The 22267-nt window shown below is 45.7% G+C and overlaps 1 pseudogene; it reads right to left on the bottom strand.

Annotated features, from left to right (window-relative positions):
* Positions 1 to 10864: 10864 nt before the first annotated feature.
* Positions 10865 to 15192, bottom strand: LOC116893064 (annotated as a pseudogene).
* Positions 15193 to 22267: the final 7075 nt, after the last annotated feature.

Below are 22267 nucleotides of genomic sequence, written 5' to 3' on the forward strand. Positions count from 1 at the left end.
TTCTGATAGCTATTCACATGGCCTTCCCGTGGGTCCTCCGTACAATGAAGGAACATAACTCGGGGCACTTTTGAGACAGGTGACAGCCGCGTGTACTGAAAGACGCCTTTCAACATTTCCCAGACCACAGAGTGTCCCTGAATCCAGCTTCCGTTCTATTTATGGCCATTGTCTTCGACTTCTGTTGTTACAAAGTGGTCAGGAGTTGTTTGTACAAGTGAGAGAGGAAACCGTCTCCTGCTGTTCCCCGTGTCTTGACAGAGACAAAGGGAGAAAAGATACTGCAATTTTAGCCCCTCTGTCCTCCTCATATTGGCTTGGGTGAGGACAGAGCTTCTGAACCAGGCTGCCTGGTAGATGACTGAAGCAAGCTTCCTGATACCTTTAAGTCTCAGTGTGCGTGCGCGCATGCGTGCGTGTCCGTATAAAGGGGATGGATGACGGTCGTCCTTCGTTACAGGGCTGCCGAGTCACCTACTGCAGTGTAGACAGGATTTACAGACGGTAAGTCAGTACTCTGTGCAGGTAGCTGTTGAGCAAATTCAACTGCAGCCATTCCACTTGACACCTGAGGAGCACGTACGGAAAGTTCTCTAACGAGAGTCCCCAGCACTCAGTCCTCGAGTGATAAGGTTAGGGCTTCGATGTATTTAATGAGACCGTACTCAGTGTTCAGGGTGGTGGAGCTGAGCTAGGACCCCGGTGACAGGCTAGTGTTTGTCCTTGTGAGCTTTGTCTGTCTTTAAAGCTTGAGGAGTCTTGGGGTCAGTTAGAAAGCAAGGTAGAGGGACTGTTAGTCCTTGCCTTCTGCTCTTAGAAACCTTTTACATTTTTCTATTATAACAACATGTGGATAAATACATATTTTAAACAATGAATCAATATAGTATGGCTTTGCTCATATCCATGCTCTAATTGGACTTCCTAGAAAATCCGAAGGCTTTTGATGGTTTACAACCAGGGGGGTTCGTCCCTCTTTTCCTTTGGTTTTCAAACAGCAGGTTGACTCCTCTTCTTCCCGGAAGCCTAAGTCATCACAGATAGCATTCCTGGCGCTCGGGAGACTCTTCCAGAAGCTTCTCTTCTTCCCGGGGAGGGGTTCTGCCTGACATCATCCTCCAGGAGCACAAAGGGCTTCCCCAGATTGATTCATCCTGCGGAGCGTCTGCAAACTGTCTTAGTACTGTGTCTTAATTCAAAAGCTCATCGCGGGGGATACAGGGTGCTTCTCTTTTCTACTTTTCCTTGAGGTTGGCTTTTGAAAACTCAGCTATTTTAGCAACTGCTTGGAAAACTTTATCATCCCCCCGCACTCCCCTCTTCGCAAGTGTGGTTTTGTATCTTCTAGCCAATCATTTCTTATCTCTCTCGTTACTCCTGCTCCTTTTTTATTCAAATCAACCAGCATCTGTTCCAGGACTCTGTGCCAAGGTGCCGCCCAGCTTAGAGGAGCGGATCTTTGATCTTTCCCTTTTGCCTCATCTTGGTACCAACAACACTAGTTACCGCCCAAATCCCTCCACATTCTCACGCCTCTCTTTGCAGATTCACTCGGGATTTTTTTTAAAAAGAAAAGAAAAATTTTAGGTGAAAAACTATGAAGCTTATTCATATAAATGCTAAACGAAGACAGCCCTAAGCTCTGCGATTGTGTTCTGCCTAGGTGTGCCTAACGGGCAGAGGTGGTGCCCATTTAGAAGTGTGTAGGAGTAGGTTTGGCTTTGACTCCTCCCCTGTGGTGGGTCCCTGGTATGTTTCTTACCCTTTTTGTAGTCAGGTAGCTCTTTCATGTCCTGAGCAAAGTGGTAGGAGCCACTTCTATAGGCTGAATGGAATGCAGTCAATGCCACAGGAGAAAGCTTATGGTGTTTCCTTTACCAGCCCAGCGTGGATGTTTGTGGTGACTTCACTCTACCTCTGGGTGCATACAGGCCCTCTTTTAAATGGACCTAGCAGTGGTCTTTACAGTTTGCCCTGGACTGGAATAGACTTACTGTCGTTCGTTGGTTGATGAAGGTATTTTACTGATGCCTGGTGCATGGTGGGCCTTCTGAATTCTAAATCCCCATTTCAAACATGTGTCCAGTGAGAATTGCATCATGCTTTAGAGGGAGACACAGAACCAGAACGGATCTTCAAGCGCCGAAAGGAACTTTTCAGCCATTTGGTCAATCCATCGGTGAGCACTGATTTAGTCAGTGTGCCAGGTGCTGACTGAACGTGGTCCAGTGGTACCCACTTGGGGAAACAGACATAGGCTTTCTCCTCGGGGGTCGGAATGCATCTGATGGCTCTCATAGCGGCGGTAGCTTGAACGTGGGTGTGACTCACTTGCCTACAAGTAGTGGGGAAAGCGACAGGCCACTGGGAAAGAAGAGATTTAAGAAAGATTCTGTGATTCTCAAGGGCACTTCCCTCCCAGGTACTTCCCCTATGTGCTTGGTCCTTCAACCCATAGCCACCCACCTGACAAACTCATCTGTCCTATTAAGCAGAGATTTATGGCCAGTTTAAAATAAGAATAGCCAACTACTGCCTGTGGCCAAATCTTAATCTTACCCCCTGTCTGTGTGGTATGGCCTTTGTGCTTGGGAGAATCTTTATATTTGAAAATGCTTAGGGGAGAAAAAAAAAAAAAACACGACAAAACAGTGATTAACAGTTTGTGAGACAAGAAAATTAGGAGAACTTCAGGTTTCAGTTTCCGTGAATAAAGTTTTATTGGCACACGGCCTGGCCTAATGTGGATATACTGCACATGATTGTTCTTGAGCTGACAACAAGTCACAGAGGCTGCACAGACAGCAAGGCCTAAAAATAGCTATTATCTGGCCTTTTAAAGAAGGAATTTTCTAACCCCTGATCTAGAAGACCAAGGTATTATGATTTCATAGTGTTTGCCAAACCATCTGTTGAATCCTTGGGAGGCAGAGTGGTCTCAGCCAGTTGCCTCTCGTACCCTGAAATCCAAGGTTGAGGCATTCAGTGTCTAGGGACTTCAGAGGATGGCCCATTTACAAGGCACTTTTGAACTTTCTCCAGCCACAGAGTGCAAAAAACGATGTTCTTTTTCATAATGCATCTTGGTTCTTTTCTACCATGAAACTTTAATTATCATCAGAAAAACTGCTTTCTCACCTTTTTGCCTTAAAATATCTCTAACTCTAGTGGCTGGAGAGATGGCCCTGTTGTTAAGAGCACATATGGCTCTCACAGAGGACTGGAGTCCAGTTCCCAGGGCTTACATCACAGGCTTACAACCCCCTGCAAATTCCATCTCAAGAGGAGCTGAAACCTTATTGTAGCCCCATGGGGCTAACCTTATCTCTTACATGCACACATCACACATACACATGTAGTTAAAAGTATATGTCATTTAAAAAACACAGCTAACTGTGCTTTCTCTATCGTTTGCTCTCTCCCCGAGTAGTGTCTTTGAGGACAGCCTACATGGTCCTCCAACAAGAGCTGCCTCTCCTGGGACGTGTCCTGCCTCTGGTCACTGGAGTCCAGAGTGCTATGATTCTCCTTGATCTTGCTGCTTTCTGTTGTGAAGCCCCTCTGTCACTTCTGGACGACACGTGGGTCTCTCAGCATTACATTGTCCTTGAACTCATCAGGTGTGTGGAGACCACGCTGCTCTTCTGTCTTTTCTCAAGGCTCTCTGAAACATGGTAGGCCAGCCTATACTTCCCTGGTCCTCCATCCCAAGCCCAGGGAGCAAAGCTGTTTGACCCAACCCTGGTGCTTCATGACGCGGATCTTCTCAAACTAGGAAATGCTTATGAGCCAGCTGTCATTTCACTGGAGAGCCATAGAGACATCTCGTCTCGAGTTAGAACAACAGGATGTTTATTGGTGGTGGGGGTTGGAGGGGATGGCTGTAGTCTGGTGATCTGGGAGCTAGCTGGCTTCTGCTCCATTGGCCTTTCGAAAAGCAGACAATTTGACATTTCCAGTCCCATTGCAAGCTCCAGGCAGCCCTAGTCCGACCCATTGGTGCTCGGCAACCTCAGGCTCTTGTTAGACCAGATGGAAAACCCAGCCCTGGAAAAACAAAAATGTGAAAAACCCAAGACGCAGAGAGAGAGCCATTACCCACCTCCAGAAATCGAAGCACACTAACCCTATTGAAGGACTTGCCAGGAAAATGCAATTTTCAGTTTTCTCTGTGGTTCGATTTATCTTCACTGCTCAGTAGTCAGCTTGAATTAGATCCAGAAGCAGATACAATTCAAGCCTTTCTCTTTGAAGACAGGACAGCAACCCCCACCTTCCTGTCAGTGGTCTCACTGTCCTGTCCCAAGTACTGGCATTTCCCATGTTAGGAACTGTCGCACCTCTTCCTGTGACACATCTGAACTGGGTGCCATGTGTTCCCCTCCCCCAGTACATGAGCAATTGCCTCTTTTCTACTACGCTTCGCTAGCGACGAGGAGCAGCTACTTGAGACTGCATTTTACTTCACCAAGTTGCGTTTTGAAGATGGCAATTTGTCAGCATCTCATGATCGACCTTGGCCCGAAGAGCTATCTCATCTATCATAGCAACCATTCACGTTTGGAGTTCCAAAAGATACGGGATGGAATGAGGCGAAAGGAAGGGCATAGCTGTCCAGATAGCTTAGCGGCCAAGTCCAGCTTAGTGCCAACGATGCACTTAGAGTAGGCACACATGATTGTGTGTGCAGCAAAACCACAAAACCTTCCTGTGCTTCTGTTGGAAAGATAAGAATGGGATGGAACAGGGGAGTCCTGTATAGTCCCATGCGAAGGATAAAGCACAAGCCAACTTCATATGGAAATGTCTTGTTTCCCTACATTGATTGTCCAGATGAGGACAAGTGTCTAGTGGCAGAGCTTTTTGAGAGGGTGTGAGGGAGATCTTTTTTTCTAACTCTCTTGGGCAGCCAATGTTTAATTAAAGTCTCTAAGGTGCCTCCTTAAACAGTTCCAGCATGGTTCTTTTTCTGTTAAGTGGAAGCTAGAGTTAGTAATTAATTTCTAATACATAGAACGTAGCAGAGGATAGGCCAGTTGTAATACTTCCCCTAGCATGCAAGGAACGTTCATTGGAGCTACAACACTGGACAGAACCATTGGTGTCATATAATCTCAACACTTGAGAGATGGAGACAGGGCATCAGAAGGGGGTCATCTTTGGCTAAGTTTAAGTCCCTTGTTTTTGTTTTTTAGACAGACTATAGCTAAAACACATAAAACAAGATATCACTTAAAAAGAATACGGCTCAATGTTCCAATGGCTTCCTGTTGCTTTCATTAGCATCAGTCAGTAGAGAGCCAGTGTTATGGCATAAGAACTTTTGGGCATATGCAATGATGAAGCAAGCCCATATAAGAAGACCTGGGCCCTCCATCCACCAGCACCGTAGATGGGCAATATCCACTGAAGACCTTTCAGCACAGTCAACCCTTCAGATGTCTCTCTCTTTGAGTAGCCTTGAGAGAGAGGTATGTGTGGGGGTGGGGGAAGAGAGCACGCTACCAAGCTAAGTTACTCACATATTTCTGACCCTCAAAAACTTCACAGAAAAGTGTTTGTTGTTTTAAGTTACTAGCCAGTAGAGTGATTTTTTTCTATGCAGCAATAAATAATAAAGTTCTCTTTAGAGAACACATCACATGTAGTGAAAGTTTTATTTTACGTGGTGTCTATGATGTACACCTTATGTTTAATGGTTGTTAAAATAGCTAATAAGTTTCCACAATGAATGGGGATGGTTAAGTGACCACATTAGTGTATTCCTGAGCTGTTCGAGTGTGACCAGACATGTTCTTATACACCTGTGAGAGCACATTCTAGGGTTTCCCCACATGGGCCACTTGAGTGGATAAAGAGGAAGTGAGGTTTACTAATCTCACATCATTGTAGTTCCAGCATTAAGAAGACATTGTACAGCTTATATCAGCAAATTCTTTCTGTGAAGTGATGAAGTCTTGGGCACTTACCCTGTAACATGGGTCAATACAGTTACATCTTTAGAGCCAGTATATGGCTGGGTGGACCCCATCAGATGCAGTGTCAGCCAATAGCCAGTATCAGTTGCCAGACACTCGAGTGCCCAGGGAGGCCAGAAGAAGGCCTCATACCACCTAGAATTGAACTACAGATGACCATTAGCTAGCATATAGGTGCTGGGAATCCAATCACGGCCTTCTACAAAAGCAGCCAGTGCCCTTCACCAACCATGGGGCTGGCTCTTCAGCGAATCCCACTCCCCGCCACCATATGCACTTTTAAAACAGATTTGCAAGTTTGAAAAAAAAGTTAAGAGAAATACAGCAAACAATGAGATAGCTAAGTATTTACCTGACCACCCATAATTAAAGCAAAGTTAGCAATTTTGGATGTTTTGTAAATTGAGAAATAAGGTATGGAATCCAATTAGAACTTCTACCCCATACATGGTTCCTAGTCATCTTAGACCAGGGTTGGAGTGCCGTTGGAAAGCCACATCCGGATGTTAGTATCTCCCTCTGGCCCTGGACTTTTCATTGTTCTTAGAATAAACAACTCTGCAAAGTATCTTTTTTTAAAATTTATTTTATTTATATGAGTACACTGTAACTGTTTTCAGACACGCCAAGAGGGCATCAGATCCCATTACAGATGGTTGTGAGCCACCATGTGGTTGCTGGGAATTGAACTCAGGACCTCTGGAAGAGCAGTCAGTGCTCTTAACTGCTGAGTCATCTCTCCAGCCCTCAAATTATCTTTTAAATTTACTTATTAAGCACTTGCTTTAATGATGTTGCCATAGATAAGTAACTTGATTTGATTTAAATTCAGCAACCAACACTTGCTCTCACTGCCTAATGGGTTAATGCTTTTAGGATATATGCTCTCCATCTGGTGTGAATGAAGACTATCCATAGGTAGGCTTGTGTCTTATGTAGAGGAATGACCCAATCTCCAAGAGGAAGACAGAGACCAGCAACAAGAGGCAACAGCTCTCCTTCAGGATGCTACAGTCCGAAGGATATTTATCTTCTTCTCAGCAACTACAGAAGCTAGGGAAAGATAACACACCTGTCTAGGCTGCACGGTTAATGATGGACAAAGCAAAAACCCAACTTCTTATCTTTTTCACTCCCAAGCTTAGTCTCTAAACAACACTGATACATAGCTCTTGAAAGCATTATTTTTGTATTGAGATAAATACACTTCAGTGAAGGGCACACAGCCAAGAGTATATGAGCAGGTGGGTCAGAAAGCAAAAAGAAAGAACACAATTTTGGGTGGGTAGATCTTGGACAAGGTGAGGGAGGGGGTAAATATGATCTAAATATATTGTATGAAATGCTCAAAAAACAAGTAAAAAGGGAAACTATACAGATTTCTTATGAAGCAAGATTTAAACATTGATGAACTATAAGGATTAAGGGGTGTCGAGATAAATTGAATTTGTTTCTTGGGTTGTTTCACAACTTTAATTCCAGAAATTTCTTCGTTCTGGCACAGAGCAGAGGATTGTGGCACCCAAAACAAAAACAAACAAACAAAAACCTACTGGCAGCAATGACACAAAAACCATTTACATTTGAATGAGCTGGGCTCCAGCGAATCAGACACTGAGCCAAGCACCTAGCTTAGTTGTGACTGTGCCTACCCTTTCCTTCCCGAGAGATATATCCTAGAAAGAGAAGTACCCAGAGGAAGGCAAGCACGTAATAAACCATCCGTTGGATGTACCTTTAAGGTATCCCAAACCTGCTCCTTCATGCTCCTGCCTTCATTAGTCTCCCAAATTAGAAACCTTGGTGTTATCATCCGTTTACTCTCTGTGTTGGACTGGAATCCCATCCTGATTTCCACGGCTTGTGTTATTGGTCCCCTGGTCTTAGTTTGAGGGAGGAAGAAGCAAGCGTGCATGCTACCAAAAGTCCAGAAGGCATGATCCGTTGGGAAGAGAACTTTCTAGATGGAAGTGCATACATAGTTAATTTGGACCTGGTTTAGACAAAGAAAGGTGGAAGAATATGGTAGGGCCACAGAACAGGGAAGACAAGGTCAGAGAAGAGAGGGCTAAAAGGGACCATCCAAGGCCTGCTACATAGCTAATATTTTATGCTAAGGGCAGATGTTTAGGGGTTTTAGCTAGGGCCATATGACTAGGTCTTTTTCCATTTTGAGAAGATCCTCTCTGGCTATGATGGTAAATCCTGGTGTGGGGAAAAATGGAAGCATTCTAGGAGGTTGGTCGCTTTCCCTTCTGAGGAGGAAAACTAAGGTGGTGAAATGCTTGTAATGATAGAGACAGAGACAAGAAGGGAGACTTTGAATAGCCATTGTCTACCCATTTGTCTACTTTCCAAATGGACAGGTCTACGAAGCCATTGGATGTTGCAGGGACAAAGGACACAGCTCAGCGCCTGAAGTCGTATATACTTTTACCCCATTGTCATCATCATAGTCTGTAACTATGTAATTGCCCAGTAACTGATTGATTTCTATTTTATTTTCAATTAGATGATTAAGAAAACGAGGCCTGTGCCTATTAGCATCTCAGCACAGCGATTATCTCCAGGGAGACTAGTGGCACGTACTCCTAGGGGGCTGGAGGGTGGGGATAAATGAATGAAGAAAAAAAAATGAATCAAAGCGAAACATGTTTTAACCAACTCTGAAGTAACAAAATGAAAATAAAACAGGGGCAAACGCCCATCATGTTCAGAAATCCAGTACTGTATACAAATTTCTTTCAATTCAGAAAGACAGAGAGAGAGAGAGAGAAAGAGAGAGAGAGGGAGAGAGGGAGAGAGAGAGAGGGGGAGAGAGAGAGAGGGGGGGGGGGGGAGAGAGAGAGAGGGGGGGGGAGAGAGAGAGAGAGAAGGAGAGAGAGAGAGAGAGAGAGAGAGAGAGAGAGAGAGAGAGAGAGAGAGAGAGAGAGAGAGAGAGAGATTTCACTTGGGCTGGCAGGTAGGGTCTCAAGAAAGTTAGTCTAGATTGCTGAATACCCTGAATTGTCAGAGCATCGTTTATCAGATGAGAACATCCACTCAGTACCACTCTTCCCCACCTCCTTCCCCTGTTCTGGTTAGATGAAGAGTTTGGAAGCAGCACCCCTAGTGTGAGCCCCGCATTTCCGCTCCTCGTGGCTCTTCTTACCACCCACCCATCTTTTCTCACGCAGACCTCTCTCTCTGGCTTGCCCCTCGCTGGAGATTCCTGGGTGAAGAGCACACGGTTGGTTGGGATGCTGTCTGTAAGGCTGGCTGCTTTTGCATAAGACTCAGGCTGGCTGCGCTCAAGGCAGCCCTTGCTCTGCTAGCATTTCTCTGAAAATGAATTCTGCTAGGTAGGAGTGCTGGGTACTCAAATAGTAGGCGCCCAATCTCCTGCTGCGATCGCTCCTTCCTTCATAGATCATTAAAATGCTTCTGAACCATAGCTGTCAGGAAAGGACAGCTTAAAAAGAGACAAGTAAAATATTTATGAGTAATTAAGACGTAAAACAGTGACCCTGTGCTAGAAATGTGCACATGTAAGTGTTAATAGTGTCAGCGAAGTAACAAATTCTAAGTGGCAGTAGCCTGTAATTCCCCAGAATAGAAGACTTCTTCAAGAGGGCGATTTACCTTGAAAGCATAGCTCAGGTGCCTTTTTTGATATGGTTTTGCCGTTGCTATGGAAATTGTCTCTGTAGGAATGTGCACAAATGTAGGCTAGATTGCTAGTGGCATGAGTGAGGAGGTGTGGGCCGGGGGCAGGCATGTTGACACTTGCCAGTCTCCAGCTTTAGTCCGGAGGAGGCTGGATCAGAGTGGAGCGTGGGCGGTGGGTGGGTCCCATCTTGGATATCTCACGTCTGAGAGACCCCAGGACCTAGACTCTCCAGATCTGCACTCTGCTATTTGAATGACCTATTATGGTTGCTGCCTCAGTATTCCCATTGATAACTCTCACACTGTCAGTGTCATCTGGTCTAGTTGGTCAAAAAGTCCAAAAGTCACTGTAGAATGCAATTTCCCCCACAAAATGAGAAAAATATATTGAAGGAATCCTGTAGACTGTTCGAGATTCCTTGCCCTCTACCAGGTACATGCACGCCTTGACGCACGCACGACGCCCTTGCGCGACGCGCATACATACGACGCACGCATACATGCAGGACTTAAGCTAGTTTCCGTGTGAGAACCATTGTTTCCTTCCCATAAACTGACTTCAATCACAGTCCCAGATTAGCAGCTGTAGTTCCACTCACCCAGAAGAAGGAACGGGTCATCTTTTGTAGCTTCACCAGGAGAAACTGAAGTTGTGTTGGGTCATGGAGTGAGAGGTAGGCTAGGTTCACTCTCTACAGAAGCGAGTAGCGTTTCTGTAGCAGCGTTCCAGGCTATACATTACAAATGTATGCTTCATGGAAGAGTAACAGAGTTCCCATAGTGAACTCAAGGCGAGCGCATCATTCACTGCTTCCTGCTGGAAGGACTCTAAAGGTGGGGGTGTGCTGATAGGATAGGAGCTTTGCAGATTCCCTGTGGCAGGAAGGAGAGAGAGAACTTGAATGGGAAAAAAGTCTTGCTTAGACACATCACAGCTATAAGCGTGTCCCGTGCACTGTGCAAAGGTGGTCTTTGTATTATTCAAATACTGATTCCTATACGAACAAAGAGTTGAGTATAGGGACTTTGGTATTGCTATTTTTATGAAGGATCGCCGTCTCAGTGTTTCGTAAACATTCTTTTTTTTTTCTTATTAATACAGTATTTATTTGTCTTCTCTCGGTCAAACCCTGAGCCAAGCACTTTCCCCAGACTTCTTGGGGAGGCACAGGAAAAGGAACACACAGGGTAGACGAGACCCGGAAGAACCATGGGAGGTGGAGGTGGAGACAGCTGCTTCACATGGCGAAGAGGATGAGGAAGGCTACTATTAGGCAAAAGAGCCCCATAGCCTCAGCGACGGCGAAGCCCAGAATCACATAAGAGAAGAGTTGCTGCTTCAGAGAAGGGCTCCTGGCATAGCCAATGATGAGACTCCCAAAAACAGTCCCAATTCCTGCTCCAGAGGCGGCCACCCCCAACTGTAGCAGCCCCAGCTCCAATGAACTTGGCAGCTGTGTCGATGTTCCTTGAAATGGCGCTGGTTTGGAAGCTGCGGCTAGGGATAAGCGAGGTCAGAGGCCGCCCGACTGCCAAGCAGCTGAGGCCCTCATCTGTGGGCATCTGTGGTCGCTTCAACTCCACTGCGGAGAGCGGACGACTCAGCAGCTGAGAGGCGCTCCTGATCAAGGTAGAGACGAACTTGGAGCAGGCATACACTTTTCAGGGGTGAGGGGGCTAAGGCAGAAGAGCTGCTCCCAGGGTAGAGAAGACAGAGAAGGGCTCGTAAACATTCTTTTCCATCACCTTTTGATTGGTCAATAAAGAAGTGATCACCCAATTAACTGGGCAGAAGGGATTAGGGTGGGACTTCTGATTTGAGTTAGGGGTGGGGGTGGGGCGTGTACCAGGGAAACCAGAGGGATGGACAGAGGAAAAGGTGGAGCATAAGAAAGGAAGAGAAGAGGCGGCCATGAGGCAGAGGGTCCTGATGACCAGGTCACCACGGGGTTCACCTGGAGGACACACATGGAGCAGAGCAAGCCAGGGTGAGAGTCAGACTGCAGGTAAGAAGGGGCCTGTGGCTGGGGGGTAAATAGAGAGTTGGAATAACCTGGAACCTGCCCAGCTCAGGTCTTCAGCTTGTTAATAAAAATACCAAGTCTCTGTCTATTAATTGCGAACGAGAACGGGCTAAAGAGGATGTAGAAATGTCTTTCAGTTATTTGGGAGCAAAAGGGGCAGAGTAGTCCCCCTAAAATACTTCTACAGATTCCATAACGATTCACGGAGAATCTAGTTAGCTCCTAGTTAGCTTCTGGGCTTTGGTGTCTACTGGCCAAGCTGCCTTTGGGTACTTAGGCCCTAGCAGCAAGCAAGGCTAGAAGAGTGACTTACAGCCCCTTTCAGCTTCTGTGTAAGAAACTGAGTTTTGCCTCTCAGTAAGTGCACGAGTGTATTGTTGTGGTTTGGATGTGAAAGTCTTCCCCCATCTCTCCCCTCCCCCATAGGCTCTCGTGTTTGCACACTAGCTCTTGAGATGCTGGTGCTGTTTGTGGAGGATGTGGAAACTTTGGAAGATAGAGCCTACCAAAGGAAGCTGGTCCCTTGGGGGTGGGCCTTGAGGCTTTGTGGGGGTAATCCTGCTTCCTGTTTACGCACAGGTTCTAGCGTGCAGGTGACTAGCTGGCTTCTTGCTGCTGCTGCCACCACCACGATGGAACGATCCCATCCAACTGAAAGTCAGGAGAAATCTTCTCTCCTTTAAATTGCTTCTTTTCAGGCATTTAGTCACAGCAGTGGGAAAGGCAAGGAAAATGCATCAGAAGGACTTTCAGATGTTCTCATCCTAAAATATGTTCGCTACATGATAAATATTGTCATTACCTTTCTGTATAATCTTTAAAACTAACACCTATAACAGTCTGTGGCAATCAAAATCAAATATCTAAATAAAGCCTTAAAGAATGACTGTCTGATTGTTTCAGAGGATGAGATAACTTTTAGGTCTTGAGTTTGGGTCTAATGCCAAAAGGGTAAAAGGAAAGAGAGAAAGGAGGGTAGTGACTAAAACTGGGGAGAGGGCAGGGAAAGTTCAAGGGTTTGATGGAAGAAGGTGTGTTCACTAGATTCACACCACTATCTGCTAGAAATAACCAACTACAGAATACGGATAGGAAGGTACTGAGCCAGGAGACCCAGAATTCTGACAACTAACAATAGATAAGGACATGTACCCCCCCCCCAATCTAAAAGGATGCTGTGGTGAATGCAGGGTCACATGAAAATGGGGGTGCTCTAGAAATACAGAATCTTAAATAGCTGAGTTAGATTGACTTCCAGAAATCATTGAGGAACAAGGAGGTAGGTACCTAGAGGCAGAATAGACAAATCAGGTCATCTAGTTACTGGTCATTGGTCAGGCGGCTGTCAGAGTGAGAACGCTTGCCAATGGGCCACATTGGCTGTTAGCGATGGAAACCTATGTTAACCAGCTGACGCAAAAGGAGACTATGCCTAGGGATAAGGGGCACCCAACTGTTGGCGAAGATGAGAAGGGTAACTGTTCCCCAAAGATCGACTGTCCTCAGTGTCTCCAATCTTTGTCTCTTACCCCTGCTGTTTTCTGAGAAGATGAGGCATCGCTGCCTTGACTGAGGTCCAGCATCCTCAGCACAGCCGAGAGCAGGATTTCTCATGGAGCCATGCTCTCATGGTCTCATGCTTTGTGTGTGTCCTCCAGGAGGGCGGGCCTCCTTCCGCTCCAGTTTCTTAGAGACAATCTGGTGAGCCCACCCAGGTGGGGTGTCTGAGTTTGATTTTCTAATCATTGTAAGAGAAGGTGCCTAGGTATAGTCCAACTGCTGACATTTGCAGTCACTCTTTAGGTTACTGTTAAGAAAGTAGCGTCTTGAAAAAGTGAGAGTACATGATGTACCTGGGCAATGCCTTTTGGTGGCAGCTACACATCCTAGCCCTGATTGGCTTTGTTGAACCTAATCCCTAAGGAGGGTATAAGTGGGGTTAAGTTTGTAGTTCTCCCTATGGGTAGAGCTTTCAGGTACTAAAGAGGACAGAGAGAGGGTCCCGGAAAACTGTGCTAGAGTTTGCCTTTTCCTGTCCTATCCCTGGATGTTGAGATTAGCATCTGCCTCGTAAGTTATTGGTACTGAACATTTTACAGGAAGTTCTATTTCAAGGACCCAATTAAATGCATGTTCCTTCTGGTTTCTTCTGACTCTCTCCTTGTCTCTAATGAGGCATGAACTAGCAGCCTTCTCGCCTCCTTCTACGGGAAAATAAAGTGACATCAGCAGACCCAACCACCATTTGCTACTTACTTGAGAATGGGATTGGTTCATTTTTTTCTGTTTCTACTTTTACTGAAGTTCCTTACTCTTGGACACACTCTTATTTGGGAATATATATACATATATATATATATATACATATATATATATATATGTATATATATATATCCTTTTTAGGGGTATATGTCAACACGTCAACTCCTTTGTCACATTCTTTGCTAATGCCAATGTCATCGGAATTTAAAAAGCTGAAGCAAGGACTTGCATTCTGGAATGAAGGCCACGTGAGTAGTCAGGGCAAGCAGCCAGAACCTTCCCTGGCTGCAGAGAATGAAAGCGGAGCTGTGATGGAGAGCATTTAAATCCCCTTTGCAGTCTGATCTCCTCCCCCACCTTTCCCAGCCCCTGTGGCCCACTGGAACAAAGGTGGTGTCATATTTCCTGGGCACACTGCCTGCCACCACTCTTTTACCCCTAGTCCCGTTTTTTGTTTTTTTTGTTTTTTTTGTTAAGATTTTTTTCCCTTGAGAACAATTTTATGTTCGCAAAAAAGTTATGAGCAAGGCACAAAGATTTCTTTCCCAAATAGCCCCAGTCCTGTCTATGCACTGCCTCCCCAACTGCCAATGTCCCCTTCTCTACTCACTCAAGATCACCTGTGCTTCACATAGCTTTGTGTGTTCTGAAGAAATGTACAGCAACATATATCTACCTATATCATCCTATAGAATACGGTTACTCCCTAACTCCCTCCCCTCTCCATGCTGTGGTGGGCCACCCCCCCTTCCCTCTTGACCCCTGCAACTATCTTCTTCTTCCTTATATTTATCTATCTAGGAATAGTTTGGTTCGAAGCCTGGCCTTTCAGTTCATTGGCATATATTTCCTTTACATCTATCTACTCATAGCTCCGTGGGTCACTTCTGGCAACTCTACTTCTAGCTTAAGCACCATGCCAAGACTTCCTGCCTCCCCCGCCCCTTCCACAATGCATGCATTCTAGAATCATTTCCTTGCCATCAACTTCCTGTCTGGGTGACAGAAAATCAGATTACACGTCAACATCTAAACACCTTGTTTCCCCATTGGCTTTCTTGTACCCAGTATCCTGCTTGGGCTTCCAGATTTCCTGTTCGAAAACAAAACGCATTGCAATGGCCATCTTGTGATGTACGTTTTAAAATGTCTTTCCGAGTAGACATTATTGATAAATCCAGTGTGTAGAGTCACAAATATAAATGTGCGAAATTTACGCGTTTTACCTGGGGTTTCTCGTCTATATTAACAGTGGTGGTTGAAGCTAGGAAGCTATTCATATCGGAGATTTTTACATCCGGAAAAAAAAGTACAGACGCTGTTCTCAGAAGCCCACGTTGCAGAAGAGTTAGCAGCAGCGTATGAAGAAGCTATTTCATTTCCTTGGCAGCCAGAGTCCAGACGCTCGAGCTTTATAGATTAAAATCAATGCCTGAATCGCATTCAGAAAACCTGAATTGCCTGTCAGGCTTCAGGACCAGCCGCAGAATGTGATAAATGAGGCCAGGGCGTGTGTGCTGCATTAGTACGGACCTTGGTTTCTTTTTCAAAGCAAATACCAAACGGAATGAATTACTGGGAAAGAGCAAATGAACGTCGCAAACTTGAGATGCAGTGGTTATAATTTAGTAACGACGGGGAAGTGATGAACGCAGAGTCGGGGTGTGAAAGAGTGTGGCTGGGGAGAAGGGGTGGGTTGCAGATATAATGAAAGGAAGTCTTTGTGAAATGCTTCTCATATCCATCCCGAGCCAATCGGGTGGGTTTTAGAGACATATTTACCTGGTATAGTTCCCACCTTGATCGCTACTGGCTTGTGTCATCAATCATAATCAGCGTTAAATCAGTATATAAACACCTTGGCTAGAATATAGGCACAAGAGAGACAGTCGGTAAACACGGCTACCTCTTCCCAGCTCCCATTCAATTTCTTTTCTTATTCACTGCCCAGTGGCTTAGCGATGCAGTGTGAGAAGGTGGCTCAGTGCCTCCCGGGGCAGGTCAACGTTCAAAGATGGTGCAGTGAAAACAAAGCCTTGAGCGTTGTTCTCAGAGCCATTCGCAGAGATGCTTCCATGAAGTCTGGTTTTACTACAGAATTGCTCAATGATATAACTGCGATGCTGCCCTCTGCCTATTAGGCACAGGCGTCACATGATGCAGCCATCACCCCCAAGTCTCATTCTCCAGTATCTTTGCCTCTTTTGGAGAGACACTAGGGCATTTCCCAGTGTGTAGGGGGAGTTTGTCACTTCAGACTTAACCAGGTTTTCCTAACAGGGCTTCAACTCCTAAGCGACAAGATGAGGACTCCCTGGGCTCTCCACTGGACATAAGAGGGCTAGCATCTGAGGAAGAATTGTGTAGTGATTGGGCAGGAGTCTGAAAGGGACCCCAGATACTTGGATGTGTATTTTGGCAGGCCCTATAACCAGCTGCTTAAGGAATGGATCAGACCCATCATTTTCTGAATGTCTTTAAGGCGTCTTGTTGGCAAGAGCTCAACGTTCCATATATGCACTCCCTCTGTCTTCACTGTAGTATACTGGGTGTTTAACTGTGACTAGGGTGGCTTCGAAGGAGGACCGCATAACTCTCTCTTCTTTGATCCTCTGCTGTGCGGTGAGGTTTCTGACAAGGATGTGGAAGTGCAAAATCGTGTGTACAACCTCTTGCACGTGTCTTTGGAAAGGACAACGTGCATGTCCTCTGTTCTTCTTCCTGATCGTATTATGTGTCTGCGGTGGTTGGAGCTGATCCCATTACCTTGGAAATTGATGTGAACATCTCCATAGACAGAGTCGAGGTCCCTGTGGCCTCGAGGAACCATGCAAATCCTAGTCTGTCTAGATTTCTTTATAAAGCAAGGGGAAATGTCACTGTTGTTCTTTTTTTTTTTTTTTTTTTTCAGAGCTGGGGACCGAACCCAGGGCCTTGCGCTTGCTAGGCAAGTGCTCTACCACTGAGCCAAATCCCCAACCCCGTCACTGTTGTTCTTGATTGGGGGGGTGGGGTGGTAACTAAAAACTGGAACTGAATCTTAACCAATGGAGGGCACGTTCTGGGGATTCGATGCCTTACAGAGACTTACAGATTGACAGCAGAGTGACTGGGGATCGCTCAGAGCAGCCCTTGTTGGTTCCCAGCACCAATCTGAAGTGGCTCACAACCAGCTATAAGTCCAGCTCTAGGGGGATCCAATACCTTCTTCTGGTCTCTGTGGAAATCTGCACATATGTGTGCATGCATACACTCACAGACACACATGTATATGCATAAATACAGGCACACGTATATGCATAAATAAAAATAAATGAATCTTAGAAAAAAAAGATGAACAACATATCCTAGCCCATTATGAGCTTTGAAAGGTCCTCTGGGAAGAAATAGAACATCTCATGTAAATGTCTTCCCAAGCCCTTACAGCTCTGTGGCTCCTCCAGGAGCTTTTTAGGAATACGGGCTCTGACAACTCAGGTCCGCTGAGCTGGAAGTTGTATGTTAAACAAGGTCCCCACATGACTTGCTTGCACCTGAGTTTGGGGAGCCCTGCCTGAGATGACAGTCGTGTCCTGTGGTCTCAGACCCTGGAACACTATGCTAGCAGAGGCTCTGCCTAGAGGCCATGGAGCAAAGGGACTCCATACAGCCCAGAATGGTTGTAAGCTCCTCAGCTCTTAGGCTGCTGCTGTGGACCTATGTGTCCTTTCACAGCTTCAGTTCCAGACATTGAGTCCTTTTCAGAGCCATTTTTTTTTTTGTATCATTGGTTGAGCCAAGACTGTGGAGATCTCTTCTTCTGAGGAGATCTTAGGGTTTCCCCCACGATGGTACAGATCCTGGGTCTTACAGATGCTTCTCTTGGCAGCAGATACCTGGATCTAGCAAAGAGATAAGAAGGGCCTCCTAGGAGACTACCTGCTGGCCTGCAAAACACCTATCGGTCATTTTCGGTTACATAGAAGCTTACATCGGGGCTCCTAAGTTAGCCAATGAGAACATGACTTGGATTAGGTCATATTGTCTGTGAAATGGTACTTGACTGGACTATTTCCATTTGTCTTTTGCTTTATGGTTTATCTAGAGATAGAAAGTTAGAGACTGTGCTAGGTGGTGGTAAGTATCTTGGTCTCTAGAAATTGATTTTCTGGGTTGGAATTCAAGTTCATCACATCAAGCCTTAACTTTCTCATCTTCAAAAGGAAGACCAAAGTGGTACTTCCTTCCCAGATCTGTTATGAGGGCTGGTTAGGGATATGAGAAGGCAAAAGCCTTGTGTTGGGTACATAGGAAATACTATGTAACTGTAAGGTAAAGTCACATATATGTATATGCACAGACACATAAGCAACAAGTTATTAGTATTATCAATTTATCATAATTTAAGGGGGTTAAAATCTAAATAACATGGGCAAAAAGTCTAGACATGAGAAAAGAAATCTAAAACTGCCTGAGTTGATAAGGTTTTCCAACCTGCTTCTCCCAGTGTAGAGCGGTGGTTAATTTCAACCTCTTCGGAGACCCAAGAAGGGAGGTAGCTGGGGTATGCAATGATGTAGCAAGGGGGACTCCGGCTCTGTCACTGAGAGGACCCTGAAGACAAAGGCTCACATACTTCATTAAAAGACAAAAAAAGAGAGAGAGAGAGAGAAATTGCCACACTGTAAAAGCAGGCTATAAAAGCAGAAAAGCACACAAAAATAATATCACGGTATGCCAGAAATCACATACATACTCGAACAATAGTTTCCTTCGATATTCACAACAAGCCTTTACTGGCAGCTGAATCATTTTTACTTAAGGAGTCACTAGATGGGACTTCAAAGATATCAATAAAATTAAGATAACTGGGTTCTCAGATGCCCTTCAACAGAGGAATGGATACAGAAAATGTGGTACATCTACACAATGGAATATTACTCAGCTATCAAAAACAACGACTTTATGAAATTCGTAGGCAAATGGCTGGAACTGGAAAATATCATCCTGAGTGAGCTAACCCAATCACAGAAAGACATACATGGTATGCACTCATTGATAAGTGGCTATTAGCCCAAATGCTTGAATTACCTAGATGCCTAGAACAAATGAAACTCAAGACGGATGATCAAAATGTGAAGGCTTCACTCCTTCTTTAAAAGGGAACAAGAATACCCTTGGCAGGGAAGAGAGAGGCAAAAGATTAAAACAGAGACTGAAGGAACACCCATTCAGAGCCTGCCCCACATGTGGCCCATACATACAGCCACCCAATTAGACAAGATGGATGAAGCAAAGAAGTGCAGACCGACAGGAGCCGGATGTAGATCGCTCCTGAGAGACACAGCCAGAATACAGCAAATACAGAGGCGAATGCCAGCAGCAAACCACTGAACTGAGAATAGGACCCCGTTGAAGGAATCAGAGAAAGAACTGAAGAGCTTGAAGGGGCTCGAGACCCCATATGTACAACAATGCCAAGCAACCAGAGCTTCCAGGGACTAAGCCACTACCCAAAGACTATACATGGACTGACCCTGGACTCCAACCTCATAGGTAGCAATGAATATCCTAGTAAGAGCACCAGTGGAAGGGGAAGCCCTGGGTCCTGCTAAGACTGAACCCCTAGTGAACTAGACTGTTGGGGAGAGGGCAGCAATGGGGGGAGGGTGGGGAGGGGAACACCCATAAGGAAGGGGGGGGGGAGAGGGATGTTTGCCCGAAACCGGGAAAGGAATAACACTCAAATGTATATAAGAAATATTCAAGTTAATAAAAAAAAAAAAAAGATAACTGGGTTCTCCTGTCTCACACGGAAAGAGCTGGGATTTGAACTCAGGCCTTGCTGTTGTCAGAGTCCTTGCTTTTTCTGCGTCTGACTTTGGTCTACTGGGGTGAACAGCACACACTTTATGGAGACTGTGGCATTTCTACTTAGCCTTGAAAGATGACTGGGAGGCAGAGTAGTATTGGTTCAAAGCAAAGGGAGATGAGGCAGCTAGGAAAACCAGAGGACAGTACAGGTTCAGAAAGGAAGGAACGGGAGCGAGGGAGGGAGGGAAGGAGGCGTGTGAAACAGACAGATGGGACAGTGATGGCATCGGAGGGTGTGTGATAGGGAGTTAGAGTCCAAAGAGAGAATGCTGAGGACTCAGGGTGGCAAGCACACAGACCCTCTGTAAAGGCACTCAAAGTCAAAAAGTGCAGTAACCATGGCTGGCCTCCGGAGACAGAACATACTCCACTAATGTCGCTGGCTGGTCGAATCGTGTGTTTAGATGACACTGTTTTTGTGATCTTCAGACGTATAATTCGGGTATATATGTGTGCACATATGCATGCGTGTGTAGGCCAAAGGTCACCCTTGAATGTCTTCCCTTATCCCTCTCTCCTACATTTTTTTGAGCAAAGGTCTCTTGCTGAGTATGGAGCTAAAATCTGTGCTGGACTGGCCATCCAGCAAGCCCCAGGGCTCCTTCTGTCTCCTCTGCCCATGCTGGAAATGCAAGCACATGCAGCTTGCCTGACTTTCAGGAGAGGGGTGGACACATGAATCCATGTCCTCATGCGTGTGTGGTGAGCACTTTATAAACTGAGTCAGCTCCCCGAAATTCTACTTTTTAGTGTCCTGGGTGAATGTGGTGCTTCATAGGTTGGGTCGCTGCGGTCTTTCCTATTGTTTAAATTTTCAGATAAAGAGTTCAAGCCCCTTCCCCAAAAACCACCCAAAACAACAACAACAGAACCCCACCCAACCAACCAAACCCAGATATTCCCCTGAACCTCAAAACCTAGAGAGTCTGGCCTTCAAGGAGACGGGTTTTCAAATTCTGCAAGTCAGTCCTGTCCCCACGAAACGGGAGCTCAAAGATGGAGACAAAGACACCAGTTTGAAGCATAAAAGATAGAGGGGCTGATCTGTGAGCCTGGTTAGCTGGGCCAATTAAAACTGAAAAAGATTTACATTTCTCCTGGAGATTATTAAACAGTGAATTTTCAGTCCAGTTGTGTCCCCCTGCCTAGTTGTCACCTGTGCTGGGGGCGGGGGGGGGGGAGGGGGGGGGGGACACATTCTCCGCATTTGAGAGGTCTGCATTTGATGTGTCTCAAATTTAAATGAATGGAGCCAGTTTCTCTATTTCTGGTGATTTCCCCGTGCACAGCCTTGCTGTCTGCCAGGGCTGCTGGGAAGGAGGAGGTGGAGGAGCGAGGCTGCTTAAATAAAAACAGTTCTATTTTTGGCACACTTTAATGACAATCTTGTCTAAGAAATATTTTTTTCCTACAATGCCTTTCCATCCGGTGTCACTGAAAGTGTTTTTAATTCCAAAGAGGGGCTGTGGCACTGGATGCTCGTCAATGAACTGCTGGTGTGTTTTTCTATGAATGTGGGTTTTTGGGGTTTTTTTTTTTTTTTTTTTATTTACCAGTGACAAAGATGAGTTCTTCAGCCCAGGCAATGTTACCATTCATGCCTGGCTAATAAAGGAAGAAAGAAATGCCCGAGGAAGCTCACCCTGCTGGTGGAGGGGAGGAGGACCTATTTTAGGTCTTTGGGATATTTTATTGTCTTCAGGCCTTCCCTGTGAGTCACAGGATAGAAATTTGAGGCAGAAGTGCATCAGCGTCTGGACTGAAAACCGTTTGGGCCGCAGTGCTGGAGATGTGTGTATGTATTCCTTGCTTGTAGGTTCTGGCTGCTTCCCGCTCTGTGTACGGGGATGCAGTGCCTGCCTTGTGTTCCTTTAAATTCCTGTAGTTGGACGTTGTCAGGATTTAGGGTAGGGTCAGCCTAGGGTCATTTTAGCCCCCAATAAAGGTCTGTTTATTAAAAACCCTCTGGTCCCTTGCCTGTTTACGGCTGCCCCGAGACAACACGTCCTTTATCTCTTTTTGGCTCACTCCCAAAGAAAGCAGGGAGACTTGCTGCGGCTTGGGGTCCAGTTTCCATCTCCAGGCTGGGCTGGTGGGGTTTAGTGGCTCAAAATGAGCATGCGCGGGAACACAGCTCGTAGGATTGAATTTCATCCTGCTCCGTACTCCCGGTGTTCAAAAAGAAATGGTGAAGTTTCCAACTCATTCTGTTGAACACTTTCTTCCACTTTTTTTTTTTTTTTTTAAATGGTGACCTATGATGTCGGTCAAACACTTTCCTTCCCTTCTGGTGACCACACACCTAGAGCTAGCTGAACCAAATCAAACCTTCCCTCCGTGTACGCCCGTTGTCTCTAGTATTTTGTCACAGTGATGGTAAGCCAACTAACACATTCACGAAAGCTGTATCCTGCTTTTACTTAGAGGCAGTCAATCCGCAGTTTCCTTCTAAGCTGCGGGGACTGAAGGCTGGGGACCCGGCAACCGGAGCTATGATTTTTA

The sequence above is a fragment of the Rattus rattus genome, chromosome 2, assembly GCF_011064425.1.
Source record: "Rattus rattus isolate New Zealand chromosome 2, Rrattus_CSIRO_v1, whole genome shotgun sequence".
NCBI classification, from domain to species: domain Eukaryota; kingdom Metazoa; phylum Chordata; class Mammalia; order Rodentia; family Muridae; genus Rattus; species Rattus rattus.